This window comes from Antedon bifida, chromosome 10, assembly GCF_963402885.1.
Source record: "Antedon bifida chromosome 10, ecAntBifi1.1, whole genome shotgun sequence".
Taxonomy (NCBI): Eukaryota; Metazoa; Echinodermata; class Crinoidea; order Comatulida; family Antedonidae; genus Antedon; species Antedon bifida.
Window position 1 is genome coordinate 17,441,059 of NC_136235.1, and position 15,969 is coordinate 17,457,027.

Below are 15,969 nucleotides of genomic sequence, written 5' to 3' on the forward strand. Positions count from 1 at the left end.
AATAATGAATAAAATTTCATCAACGCGTTTATAAATGATGAACTGTTTTGCATGTTGTTATCTTAACTCCTTTTAGAGAATGCAACACCCAAGTGTACGCCCCACGATCCTCTAGGTCATGGGAGAACGAGATCTTAATGTCATATCCGTGACATGTTTCCCGCCAATTGCGTGCGATTTGTCCAATAGAAAATAAAACAAATACATTATTAACATTTCCTAGAAAATAGTTTTAACGGGTTACTATTGATATCATTTTGTTTTACTATAACGTTCGGTAACATCTTTTTTTCATATAGTTTGGTCGTAAATATTCTTAATTCAAAATAGATAAATGGATTCTATAAAAATGCAACATAACATGATAAAATGTGAATACATTTGTGGGCAAAGTTGGACGTCTAAAAGAGAAGCAATTCATGATTTATTGATATGAGTTTACTTAATTCAATCAATAAAATAACACCGAGAACACGTGAGATTAACATAATACTGTATGTTATCAAATCAATATGAACCGAAGTCATTGACCACACCGCTTTCACCCATATGCATTCCTGTATAAATATTGGCCTATATATTTTCTCGTTAAAATGTATATATCAAAATTTATGTCTCATTTTTTGTATGAAAGGTTATTTAAGTTTATAATGCCTCGGTCGGTATTATAAAATAATATAGAAATTTAATTAAGGTTTCTCATAAATCAGTGTATTAAATTGATTTACGATTATCTTGGCAAGTTACTCCGAACACCATAACTTCTTGTCTTTCTTCAGAAAAATGGAAAATTAAGGAAGTTTGATTTAAAATATCTATTACTATTTATCACAAAAATATGAATTTTATGTATATATTTATTTAGATAATTTGTCAGAGGCTCAGTATAAAACTAACCACTAAAACTAACTTGCTTAAGACAGGACAGTTATATCCCTATGTATTAAAATGTTGTTAAAAGTTACTCCGAACACAATAACTTCTTGTCTTTCTTTAACAAATGGAAAATTAAGGAAGTTTGATTTAAAATACCTATACTATTTATCAAAAAAAATGTTATGTATATATTTATTTAGATGATTTGTCAGAGGCCAAGTATAAAACTAACCACTAAATTAACTTGCCTAAGACAATCTTTAGGTGGTGGATATCTCAATGTATTAAATGTGATTGAATGTTTCTTTTTTTTAGTTTGTTTGGCTTTTCCTCCAGCAAGACATTTAAAGATATATTGTCCACCTAAACACTTTTTTGTTGTTCTTGATTATGCTAATTTAATGTCACGTAATAGTTTGACCAAAAGTGGATAGAAAAAACAATTATTTACCTGAAAAAATGTAATTTAAAGCAAAAATACTTAAATTGTCTGTCAGACAATGGTTTTTGGTTAACATTAACTGTTCTTTTGTCTTTTTATAAGTGAATTAATTATTTTTATTTTAAACTGAAAAATGGCCTATTTAAATCTGATTTTAATAATCTTCATTTTTTCTGTTTTTGGGGGACAATTCATCTTTAAGAAATGTTTATTCATTCAGTATTACTCTTTCATAAACGACACTGACAATGAGGAATGTAATTAAAAACATTATTTATCATTTTCGATTTTCTAATATAAGCTAAAGAGAAAAATGTTGCTTGGAATTCAAAGAACACGTCATTAAACTGATTTACATAATCGATCATTAAACACCTATGACGAATTTTTCTGACAAAGTTAATTTGATTTACCTATATTATCTGACAGTGCAAATTTCTCTTTTGATTGTACAGTTGTTTTAATTAAACTGTTACTATTGTTCAATAGATTGATGAAAAGGCATCGTTTCTGAGAGTACTTGAAACAGAAAGCATTTCCAAAATTACAGATGATCAAATTATTATCTGACATTGCCAACGTTCAGCTTCCATTGTACATGTATATTCTACTTCTTGTAACAAGATACAAGTAATTATTGATGAACCATTATCTTAATTTCAGCCATCAAAAAAATATTTAGACATGATGTATTTAGAAACTATACACATTACCTTTATAAATGTCACCATCAAAACAATATTTAGACATCATGTATTAAGAAACATTAACATTACATTTCATTTTGAAAGAATAGAAAACAAAATCATACTTTGAAATCAAGTAAAATGACACCACGCAGAATAAAATACCCAGGTTATAAAAAATATATACAGTAACTTTGATGCTTTAACAAACTGTAGTAATCATAAAGAAATTCTGCAAATATCCACAAAATAACAGAACGTTAAGCTCTGTCTACACATGGAGATGGTCTTACTATCAATCTTTATGTGGCAAAAAATATGATGGGTCCATAATAATGGACATGATGATATATTATATATATTCCAAACTCAACCAACAGCTAAAGAAATTCGTACCGGTATATGATACATTGACTGACCAACGGATGGACACAGAAATGACACAAATTAAACAATCTATATAGATTGACATCAACATACATTGCTGGCTGTGTTCGACAACTTTAGCCAAAACAAGTGGCGTTTAGATAACCACAGCCGATGTTGTACACTATACATCAGCGTTTTACAATTGAGAAATATCAAAAAACCTGGCGGGGTATTGCTCATCCAACTGAGATTGGTACCCCAGAACCGTGCAGGCAAAAGTTTAAAAGGTCATTACTATGAATGAAAGAAACTATTACAGTGAAACGTGAATGAAATGTCTGATTAGATCTGAAATAATAATAACCAGGTTGGGAAGGTGATTTAATACGTGCCAAGAATTTCGTCCATAGGAATTTAATCGCATGATCTTTAAAACGACTTTAATTGTTTAATCTTGAATTAACTTGGAAACGAATCTGGTGTGATTCGACTTATCTACTAAAAATCATATTATTTGCTAAAGGTAATAGTAACAGGAGCTGTCTTGTTAAAGATGTATTGTCCCCCTGAAAAAATAATTCTTAAAAAAGTTTTCTTGAATATTCCATTTTAATGTAACACAATAGTTATCCACTTTGACCAAAATTTGGATCGAAAAAAATGTATTTACCTGAAAAAATGTAATTTAAAGCAAAAAATGGTCAAATTGGCTGCCAGCCAATGGATTTTTGGTTGAATTTAACCATTTATTTTATCATTTTATAATTTTTTTTTCTATGGAAGTGATATAACTTTATCAAAACTACAAAATAACACATTCAAAGTCTGATTTAATTAATTTTCATTTTTCATGTTTTTGGGGGACAATACATTACATCTTTAAGACTGAAAATGATAATACTTGTCGCCTTTTTTTGGGGAAAAATATCAATTCGTTTTTATTTTGATTTCTGTATAATGTAGGACTGTCATATTCAATAATTAATAATTAAATGCATTAATTTGCAAACTAAGTAGATTAGACAAAAATTCATTAAAACTCTAAAATGAAAATACAATAAAATAATGCACGAATAAAAAATACATTTCGGAAGGAGGCCAAAATAGGTTTGTACGGGAAAGTGTTTAGACCTAGGGTATAACAAAACAAAACAATGTTATTTGAAACGAGTGTAAACTTAAATTGGATGTCTAAATAAGGTTATTACTGCAACCTAAAAAACTAATATGCATCTGTTACAAATATATATTTAACGAGCTTCAATACTCTAGAATCATACTATGTGAAAACAAAATATCAGAAAAGCACATAATAATGTAAAATATTAGGTTTTAGTCGAAAAACATCCGGCTTATAGTTGGTTAAATGATCTAAAATTCAAACAATTTATTGACTTTTAACACAGATCATTATTGAGCATTTATCGGTTAGCTTTGTAGTCCGAACTACGATAGGTATTCGGATTTATTCTCGATAACGTCAGATATTATTATATTTTAAAGTTTCTAATGAAGCGATTTGCGCATCTAATTCGGTCAGTTTGTTTAGACTCATTATAAACATTGTCTAATTATCATCTCACGATTTTACATTTTAGTATTTCATAAGGCGAGATGTATAAATAGGAACACGACTATAATACACAACAATCTGACTTTAATGTAAAAGAGCAGTTTGTTTACACATTGACAGAGTAGATGCGAAGAATAAATAGATCGATTGAAACTCGAACGTTTACGTTAAACTCATTGTTGATTAATCTCAATCCAAACTAATTTTTCTAGAAACTAGAAATTCCGAACTACATCTTGTGCTATTTATTTTGTTTCATGTGTTGCAGTGTTGTTTTCTTCTCTTTTTTTTGATCGATCAATTTTGTCAAACATGACGTCGTGACAATTTACTAATTCAAATCAAATAAACACACAAGTAATGCTCTCAACTTGGATTCGAACCAATTCGATCTCCGGATAGGCCTTAAATCATACCTCTTGACCACATAGGTCAGTGGCGGATCTATATGATTATTTTAAAATGGTTGTTGTGGGCGAGGGTTGTTGTGGACGAGGGTTGTGTAGGTACACGGAATTATGTATAGAAAATGACAGCGCAACCTACCAAGTTTACTCACTGATAAATGTAGAAGGTCTACCAAAACATGTATGTTTCTGTATAATAATAGTCAATCATAGTTTTGATCAATATTCGATTATAGGTAATATAAACAAAATTGATATAAGGAGATAGGGGGGGATTGGGTGGAGAAGGCGTTCCTTTCGATCTGGCGCTCAGGCTTTGAAAGATTTTGTAGTTAGTTGAATGCTTTCGTTTGTTTGTTCATTTCACGGTCACTTCTTTTCTTCTTTTAAAGTCAGTTATCTTCGTACCTCTGTGATGGCACTAGTTACAATCCGTTATGCTTGATTGATATTAATGTAATGGATCGGAAAGCTTCCGAAGTTTCTTATACCTACATTATTGGTGGCGCAATATATTGCATTGCATTGCTATTGTTCACTACTGGTATTCGCGGGCGTATTTGCATATCAGGTGAATGATTATATCGAATAGGCTGCGTGAGCGTTGGTTCTGCAGAAGTTGTTTTAGTTGTTGTCTGAGTAAGACATGTTATATACTGTATTTCTTTTAAGTGTGGATTCTCGCCAATACTGTGAGTAGATAATTATTTTCTATACAACCATAATGTTTTACAGTATTACTCCATGTGCATAACCGAGTTAAGTTGTTATCGTTCATTATTTGTAACGACAATGAATTCACTGTTTATAATTTCTCTTTGATATACAGCTTTGTCTTATTAGATAGCATACATGTTGAAGTTAGTTGTATCACATACCATGTTGAAGTTAATTGGATAACTTACCAGGTTGATGTGATTAGTAGTATGAAATTGGTGTATTGGATCCAGGTATAAGTTCGTTAAATGTTATATACAGTAATACTAATGTTATATACAGTAATACTAATTGATAATTAGTGAAGTGACCATATTATAGTAAGCTTGCTTGTGATTGTTTTTATTGTTGAATTATATTACACTGCTGGAAAAATAATAATTATGACGTTGTTTTATACAGGGTTTGTTCCTGTTTAGAAAAATAAATGATACAGAGTAAATGCAGCCTCATCTTGCGTATTGTTTTGTTGCATGGGATACATGGCTTCACAAACCAAACCTTAATGGTCTAAACCTAGCAAATCAATATTAAGGATTCCCGAACCACGACATTAATGAATGACGTAATGCACAAGCGGTCATACATAGAGAGGAAGATATATAACTAGTCGTTCATTACGAGTACGGATTAAAAACCAGTAATGCTAGTAACAAGTCAGATGTGTAAATAAAAGTAGGCCATGAGGAATGAATTTAGTTGTTGTTTTTGTACTTTTATTATTATTTATTATCCCTTCAGCTAATCAATCAATGCATCTATTCGTTCATACAGATATATTCATTCGTTCCATATTTATATTTCTGTTCGTAGTGTGGTGTTTACATTAACTAATAACATGCTCACATTAATTCATTATTCATTCATCCATTTGAAAAATATTTCCGTTGAAGTATTTATTGTTTGTTTAATGCATCGACCTGTTTGAACTTCCGTTTGTTCGAAATTGGTTGTACTGTACTTTTAATCACATTACTTAAACTAGTGTTCGTCGCAGGTATTGTTGTATTAAAGTCTTCGTAATGTTCATGTCATGCGGACGGGACTCTAAAGGGAATTGTTGTACAAACAAATCTAAAAGCGGTTTGGCTAAAACCGGGAGTGAGTAAATAGTGATGAAAATCTTAAAGTACGCTAAGTTCTTCGTCGATGAAAAGCTTCCTTTTCCTAAATATAGTTTGAATACAAATGTTGAGTTTTTAGTCATCAGTCATAAGACCGGGTCGATTTGTTTTATTATTTAATTAGTAGGCCTATAGTACAATATGCCATCACAGAACCGTAAGAACGAGTTAATTTCTACTTGCAGACATAGGAAAAAGTTCTTACTAAATTGCAGATCCAAATAGTTTATCTAATTGAAACAATAGGCTATTGTATACGACTTCCTGATGACTCACTTCAATTAAGCCCTGTGATATAACTGTGTCACTTATGTTTTATATTTCGCCTGATGAGTGCGGCCAGCTAGATGCTGGTCATACGAAACATTTGTAGCGATTAAAACAATGAAGTAACCAAGTTTTCTGCTGTTATTTTATTTATGTGTATAGATATATATATATATATATATAAAACATGTATTATTTAACCATATAAATATAATCATTGACAGATTCTGGAATATTTACTAAAAATCCGGTCTGTCCACTTTTGAAGATTCCAGATATCTCGCTTTCTGATACCATTTTGCGTATCCTCAATATTCTTAGACTTTCGACGTTCCCGTTATCGTCCTCTGCTTACTTCCATTTGTGTCCAAACCGTCAGTATCTCCCGATGTGATGTGACCTAGTGCCAATGTTAATCTCCTGAATTTGACTATTATTATTATTTATTTTTTCTTTGGTTTGATTTCGCAAACATTATTTTTAGTTGTGTGGTCTGTGCATGTAATATTGTGTAGGGACGTCTGGTATTTTACGGCAGAAAGTATCTTTACACGTCTGTGGTTGATAGTCATTGTCTCCATATGTAATGATTGGCAGGAAAGATTTAGACTTTTCTTTTTCAAGCAATGAGGTACCGCACCTTGCTTTTAATTCTCCGTTAGACCTGCCCCAAGCTTTGTTTACAAGCTCAAGTAGTACACGTATGAGACGCCATATGTGCCAAATATTTATCTTTCAACTAATATTAAGTCAACACTGTAATTCGTTAACTTATTAGTTGGTGCCTAAATTTAGCCTAGGTGTGTACAATACTGCTTTTGTTGACAAGAAAAGAAATGAAATTGATTGCAGACATACATGAAGATACTGCACTGTAATCACCTTTCATCTATCACAAATGTGATATCTTTTCTGTAAACAGATTATGAATATGAGGATAAAATAAATGTCTTGTGTTCGTGCACTTAGGATTTCATAACTAAAATGAATCTATAATCACTAGAAAGTAGCAGTAGTGCTAATGTAGGACATACGTACAAGCGATTATCCAAATTGTTCAGAAAAAGAGTACACTGAAACTTTGAAATGAGGAGACATTTCAACGTGCAGCAGCATCGCATTGACAGTGAATGTCCAAACTATAATCAACAAAAACAAAAACAACATGGCAAACTCGTAATAAACATCATGTAAAAGGGATCAGACATCGGGGATGACAATATAATTAATGGGAACAATTAGTCCATGTAAATGAATCAGTCAATCTGTCACTCAGCAACAACAACATGACATAACATGATTGTTGTGTTGATGAAGTCTGTCCATTGCTTAAAAAGTAACGGCGACGAAAATGCATTTCCATGTTCAATCATGTAAGCAAGATAAAATACGATTCAGGTTCGTCTATGCCTTAGTTCATGTCCGCCAAATCCTCCCATCTTTTATCAGCATATCATTCGCTTTACAGACAATGATTGAGTTAAGGTCTTAATGCTACTTTATGAGAAAACAAATCCTAGCAGACTATTATGTTTCTCATCCGGGCGACAAGTATCACATAATTATTATTGTAGTCTGTGTTTCATCAAGCAATGTTTGATATGTGTTCATCAATAAGTTGTTGCTTTATCTGATGAAATCGATTATAGATACGATAGTTACGTACATCAATGTTTAAAACTGGGACGAAAAGAAAAAAAAAGACGATTTACTAAAATAACTCCAACTTAAGGAATGAAAAGAAGTTGTCGAAGGAAATTGAATTAATTTCGCAACACACAACATTGGCAGTGCAAATTGCTACATAAAATACAACATTGTATCATATTTTGTATCCATCTTCTGATGGTAAATAAATAATTACGCCTAATTGTACGCTGTACGGTAATTTGACGTTTTCTCTTAAATTTATAACTTGCAAAGTCAATGAACATAGTTTACATATTAATGTTTTACCAGGGTAGAGTGTATTGCTAATTTATTTTGCATTAAGGTTTCCACCTAAAAAACTTTATGGAATGTACATTTATGAAAGTCTAATGATATGAAAAAAACATATTTTTAACATGTTCAGTTGGCTTCTTGGCCTTAGCTAATGATACATTATATAATATAACCATTTTATTTATACGATAACAGTATTACACAACTTAAATTGTGTCGATTAGCAATATCTGGTAGATCATTTATTTAGATAGGTTATTCGAAGACCTTGGCTTGTCGATAATGTATAATCGAATGTATTTACCAGATGTTTAGAGTGACTACTATTAAAATAATACAATATTTTCATAATTCAAAGTTACTCATAATATAATGCAGTGATTCAACTCTGAGTGACACATGTTATAACTTTATATCAGTCTAAACATTAATTGTTTTCAATACATTTGCGTTACTTATTCGTGGTACCCTATTATAAGGAGTATTCCAAAAAAGTAGTGCATGCCAGAAATTATGTCTCTTTCTTTTTATGTACATATTTGATAGTGTATTGTTTTGCCGTAGGCCTACCCACATTTAAATGATTGTGGTGTATCTATATAACATAATTAGAAAAAGTCGTGTAAGCACTTTAAATTAAACAAACATAGATTAAAAAATTACTTTAAAATTTAAAACATTTCTTCTTATGATCAATTAATAATCAGGAATTATTAAGGGGACACCTTCGGTAACCCAGCAAAGTCCCCTTAGAATTGTCCCTTGAATAGAAGCTAACCAAGTGTTAAAACATATATTACCCCTCGTTCATTGTACGGGAAAATGTATTATTTGTTGGTGTACGTCCCAGTGGAGAGTTTCAACTTTCCAAAAATAGGTATCCGTTGAGGTTTTTTATACTTAGTTATTGGATCATCACGTGCTAATTGATTTATGTTGCGCAAATAATCCATCATTATTATCATTTAATAAGGTAAACTTAGCTGGTTAAATCAAAATTAGCTGATGGTGGTTAACGTGACACATTCTAACTCTACTATAATCCTTTATCAGTAAATCAATCTACACAAAGTTTACAATTATTGCGTTATGATACTGTTACTTGAAATTCAAATGATTTGTCTTTTATTGAAAAAACTGTGTGTAATACACGTATAGAAATGATAATCTGTGGGAATGAGAAAAATTCGCCAAAACCGATATTCGAATCTGGAAACTTCACCTTGATAGAAATCATATCATTACTTAACAGTACGGGGCTTCCATGGTTCAAATCCGATTGGATCGCGACTTTTTATAACCTTGGCGTGGTACAGCGATACAGCACCACAGTGTAGTTCTCAAGTATATTTACGCGCCAACACGCGCAGCAGCTGCGATGTTGTTGTATTTAATTACAATGTATAGACCTACTGTATTTATTTAAATAAACGCCTCGCTTTAAATAAACGCCTCTCCCGAATAAACCTCACCGACCTCTCCATAGAACATCATTTTGAATACGCTCCCTGATCGAATAAACGCCGGACGCCTTTATTTATTTATTTTTGTATAATTCATTGATTGAAATGATCTACAATTTACCAAGCATTTTGATACAATTTTACTGTATTTTATCACTTTTCGACATTGTGTTGTATTTTTTCATAGCTACAGTAGTCGGTATTTATTTGATTATACATGTTACCATAATTATTACAACCAACAAAAAATAAACGCCTCCCCCGAGTAAACGCGCCTCCCTCGAATAAATACATTAATGAATTTGAATTGTTCTTATTTGAATGAGTAACTATACTGCCATCAGTCGACAGTAAGTGATGCCATTATCTTAATTGTGACCTCAATTACGGCTGTTTAATTAATAATAGTAATGTAAATCGTGACACATTATCGAGGTCTCTACTTATCGGCAATACAAATATTTACATTTGCTTAAAGCTTCAAAATTAACATGAAAACTGATATAAAACATATATGTGAGAAGTAATGTTACGCAACTAGAGGTATGTTATACATTATTGTAGTTCAGTCTATATTTTGAATGTGTTACTATAATAAATAGGTTTAGTAGGCCTACATTGTACATTAAGGTAATTTAATCTAATTGGTTTTTGTGGAACATTATATCATGGGAGTAGCCATAATTTAAAGTTCTTTTAAAAACTAAACTTTGTAATACGTTTATGCTTATACTTTGTTCTTCAAAACGAAACAAGAAATCTACATATGCGATATTCGATACAACAGTATACCATAGAGAACGAAGACTGTTGAATTGATATATAAATTACTAATGAAAAATGAGAAGTTATGCCATTTCTTGATTGGTGAAATAGGCTGTACAGTATGCCTTAACAGAAAATATCGAAGAAGGTTATGCCAAGGGGGTGGGGGTGGGAGGGGAGAGAGACTCGTAGTAATGGATGAGTTACAGAAGATGGCAAACTAGAATTTTTCTTCAGTTACAAAGATGCAGAGATGTTGCATTTTGACTAGAAGGACGAAGGATACTGACACTGAATTTAGGAACCTAACCATAACCCTTCATGGTATCTGTCTCTCCTTGATCTGAAGAGTACTCTAATACTTTGAATAAACAACTGTGACAACTTTACCACAAAGCACATTCGTGAGTTTTATAGTGTATAAAAGATAGGCCTTCATCGTGATGTGGTTTTCTTTACTTGTTAAGAATCGATATAACTTGTTTCAACAGTTGTAAATAGTATTTGTTTTTTCTATAGTCTAATGTAAAGAAATATAGATTTGATCCTTATTAACCTTAGTGAAAATTGCTTGTAAAGAAGAAATCACATTTGAAATATAACACTACACTATTCTTATTAAAATATTAAACTTGATAGTGATTTTGTTCAAAAAGGAAATTATCACCTTGAAATAACACGAACGATTGTAGATGACGTTTCATACATAGATCAGTATTTCCTACAGGTTTTCCTTCTTCTTATTATAGTCATCTTTATATTCCTTGTCAGCAACATCATAGTCAGTCATGGTCGTCCTTTTCAGCTGAACGAAGGCCAAAAAGGTACCACTTTTAGAGGTCATGTTCTCTCGCTTTAAGAGACCAGTTGGTGTATCGAAATTTGGCATTTTCTTCTATTGCTGTCTAAACTATCAATGTATTCCTTCTGTTGTCCAACGACTGCTGTGCCCTGTCCATGTTCATTTCTAGATTTTTGCAAATTTCCAGATGTTTGCTACTTGCAGTTTTTTCTGTTGATTTGGTTAGTTCAGCACTTATTTCTAAGGTCTTAGATCTTTTATTATTGCTAGGATGTTACGTTCTACGCTGCATTTTTCGTGATTAGTAAGCTTTGCTCCGTATTCCCATCATGGATACACTCGGCCCGTTCAATCTTAGTTATTTACAACGGGTAAGTAAGCTTCATGTATCGCTAGTTTGGTGGGTAGACCGGGTAGAACATCAACTTCTCGGGTAAATAACAAAGCAAGAACTCGCCAATTGATTAAAGACTCAACAATTACCAAGAATGTTAGTAATGAGGTGATGAAAGATTCGGTTCATATGGTACAAGATGTTACTATTCTCCGAATAGGCAAATCACAGACTAATGTTTATTGTATCATATGCACATTTCTAAATGCAGTTATTAGATATTTTCTAACTGACTATCGACAGTCAAGGTGTATTAAACACTTCTATTTTGACAATAATTTTATCCTAACCTTTTACAATCCTATGATAAACTATGTGACACTAAGACACTGAAGCTCTGTCTACACTATCAAACTTTATGTGAAAAAAATGTGATGTGGCCATATATTGACATGATGATGTCATATCACTACCATATTTAAGCGTATTACTACCATATTTGGGCACATCACGCTTTTTTTGTCAAACTAAATCATTCAAGTTTCAAGTTGTATTGTTTCACACAATACAATATACAATATGATACAGAACATAAATGAATAAATATAATTGTGTGAGGAGGAGGCATTAAGCCAATAGATTGTAATACTGCGTTATTGCAGTTACCAAAACTAGACATTTAACACTTCAAATGGAAGCCCTACTACGTAAATCATATTAAGTCTAAACTTACGAACTTCTCTATTCTTGTAACTCCCAAGGCGTTAGTTACGTTACGCATGCAACATCAACTTGCATTAATGTTCTGTCTATCGTTAATTACTCGTTTATTATATATAATTATGATTCAATTTGATTTATGACTGTATGACTGATATGCCGGACCACAGTACAATTGTCCAAACAAGTTACTATATAAAGCTCTGTCTATACTATCAAAATAGTTTGACAAAAAAGTGTGATGTGCCCAAATATGGTAGTGATATGCTTAAATATGGTAGTGATATGACAACATCATGTCCTTGTATGGCCACATCACATTTTTTGTCCCATAAAGTTTGATAGTGTAGACAGAGCTTTAGGACTGTATAATAGAAATAATGCAAATGAGCGCAATACTGATATGAAAAACAAAGACACTTTGATAAATGTACACCACCCTAGTACGTACTACTGTTAACAGATGTTGGTACCCATTATTATCAAATATAATTATCTGTTATCAAAACAATGTATAATTGCATTGCGTCACGAGGGACGATTATTGCTCAATAGTCAGACGACCGAATCAAATGAACTCGGTATGAATAAAGGTAAGCATCTTGAAATTAGTATATAGATAGCGATGACTGACAAAGTAAATCTAGAAATTGATGTGATATGAACGAGTTGGTTATGTTTCATCAGAGGCCCATTAGGACAGCAAAATCATATTGTGGAATAGTATTCCGCCGTGGAAATCGAGGGTCTTATGACAAAATGTTTATAAAAAATACACAGTCACGTGCTGCGAGGGATATCGCCTCACATTCCAATAGGTTTATGTTAAATCACATGCAAATATATTATATGGTTTTCATAACAAGAAAAAAATGCTCTATTAATGGTACAGAAATGATACACACGGATATCCATATTTTCTAAACCTTCCATAACTCTCTCATACCTTACTAGAATTTGTCACCTGCTTCAATCAAACCCTGTCTGTAGGCCTACCGGTTGTTAGTACTTTACTATTTGTACTCGATTCGTCGGCATAATCTGAATAGGCCTACATCACTGTGCTTGTCTGCACATACAGCAATAATACATCATGCGAACACGAGTGATATACCGTCCATCCGATCCAGTTTTTTTTCTTGGCAAAAATTCGTATTTCTAGAAATGACGAGGCAATCGATTCAACAATTTAACAAACACAACATTCTGAATCGACTAACATATAATAATTGGTCGACTGAATAGCCGATTCCACCCGATTTTCGGTACAGTGCTCTGTCCTAACCTACTGCCCCTAACCTTAACATAATACAGGCGTAACATGTGATACATATATGACAATGTATATTACAGAATTTGTATATGATACTGGACATAATAACAAATGTAGAGAAGAGAACCGGATGGACTAAGTGCTGGTAATTATCATAATTTCTCCTGCATACGGAACATTTAACTTTTTTTTATTTTACTAATTTGTTTTAAAACTGAATGTATAATCTTTCAATTAATGCTATGGTGTAAGATAATGGAGTAATATGCAGTATGAATTTAATTTCATTTGTATACAAATGGCCCCAGGGCTGTAGGGTGTTACATTCATGAAATGGACTACACGACGAATGTTCCCTTGGTGCTTAGTAATTCCAAACACCTGTTTCATTTTGATTATTTAATTCTAACGAAATTTAAAACTCCACATTATTAATTTTTTTTCCATCAAAAATAATGTGTTTATAAGTTAAAACATACATTAGGATTCCCTTGGTAGGTTTTATACCCCGTCCTAAATTCACAACATTAAAATAATAATGTGCATTATGATATAGATTAAACCACAGCATTACAACTAGTGTTATGGGTCTGTTATTATAACGTAATGCGGAAACTATGTTGGTGGAAGTAGTCAACTGAGCGCTAAGCGACGTTGGTGTCGTAGTCCGTCGCATCTAATTAAGCATACGACTAAAACATTAATTACCAACTGAAACTAACATTCCCTTTACAGAATGGAATAATCCATTGCTAAAATACATAAATGAGTTTTCTGAAACATTCTAAATCTATTGATTTCTTTATGAATAGCAAGGCTTTGGCAAAATATTGGCGGTCAACGTCTCATCAACTTCGTACTGGGCTGGATAAAAACTCAACACAGGATATGTTGTATAGCAGGATTGGCTAGATTAGAAGGATAAATACTACAGGTGAGTTTACACCGTTAGATCGGAAAAGCTTTCATTTTCTAAACATTTCTTTAGAGATATAATTTGTAACAAAATCAGCCTTTTATCAAATTCAAGGTTATTGCAAATAAAGTGTAATATGATTTTTTTTGCAATATACATTGGAAAAAAAATCGTATTTAACAGAAACAAGTTTATATAAAATATATAGAATGTTTTTCGACTAAGGTCTTATTGCCATATATTCACCAAATAAACAAATAATGTTAATTAATACGGTATGCTTATGACGATATCGATTTATTATTATTCTCGTTTTAATAATATAGATAAATATCAAATTGCATGAATCATAGTCATATACTTTATTTATTGAAATTGACAAGTGGCCGTTAATGAACTGGCTTAAGTAATGGAAAATCGAGTCTCACTCTAAACAACATAATTGTGTAAGAAAATGTATGGTAGTTGATTCTTAGACGTCATTTTGTTGGTTCGTCAACGCTCTGAAGCCCTTCTGGCGTAGATCGTATAAAATGTTGTGCGCTTTTTGACACCGTATTCTCCTTCACCTATCACCCATAATGAATTAATGAATAGATGGCCTGTTACATGACAACACGAGCAATACGGTACATTGCACTGCATATAGATGTGTAAACTCAACTCGAGCGATGTCTACTTGACATAGTCGTCATACAAACACATCGATAACTTTTAAAATGTAGATACAATATTATTATTACATTTAAAACTCAAAATCTAATTTCTAATTAAATTTCCACTTTATAGATTCATTTTAATTAAACCCTCCATATGAGATTGAACAAGCTACCATTTGAAAAACCAATCTTCCGTTAATAAAACAATACAAATCAGATTATAGCACATTCAGCAAATTCATATTTCCAAATGCATAAATTATCCAAATACAATCATGCAATATTGAGATAGTCTTTTTATAGAACTATATACTGGCTTACATTATAACACACAGATGTCCAAGTATTCGTAATATAAAATGTCTAAAGTTTATAACATATTATGCGCAGGAATGTCGAACAACTTAAATGTATGTGATATATTTGATTACTGTTCAAACATAACAATTATAGTTTGATTCTCAATTCTGAGGAGATCTGAGGCTGTGTCCGCAAAAGCAGTCCAATAATTTATCATCCACACACTGTCTTCTTCTGCTTTCTATACATTCCATTAAGCCGTTGATTATTTGCTAGACCATTTCAAATAACATATATTAAAATGCTTCGCTGACAGTTTATTGGTCTTTAGT

The 15,969-nt window shown here is 31.9% G+C and overlaps 2 protein-coding genes across 2 annotated transcripts in view; one reads left to right on the forward strand and one right to left on the reverse strand.

Annotated features, from left to right (window-relative positions):
• Positions 1–15,969, reverse strand: part of LOC144853715 (uncharacterized) — a 94,317-nt gene that overhangs the window by 40,947 nt on the left and 37,401 nt on the right. The window lies entirely within an intron of this gene.
• LOC144853718 (trissin receptor-like) overlaps positions 14,637–15,969 on the forward strand; it is a 42,846-nt gene continuing 41,513 nt past the window's right edge. The window contains exon 1 of the mRNA XM_078711507.1: positions 14,637–14,696. The gene's annotated coding sequence lies outside the window, so the exon portion shown is untranslated. The remainder of the gene's footprint in view (positions 14,697–15,969) is intronic.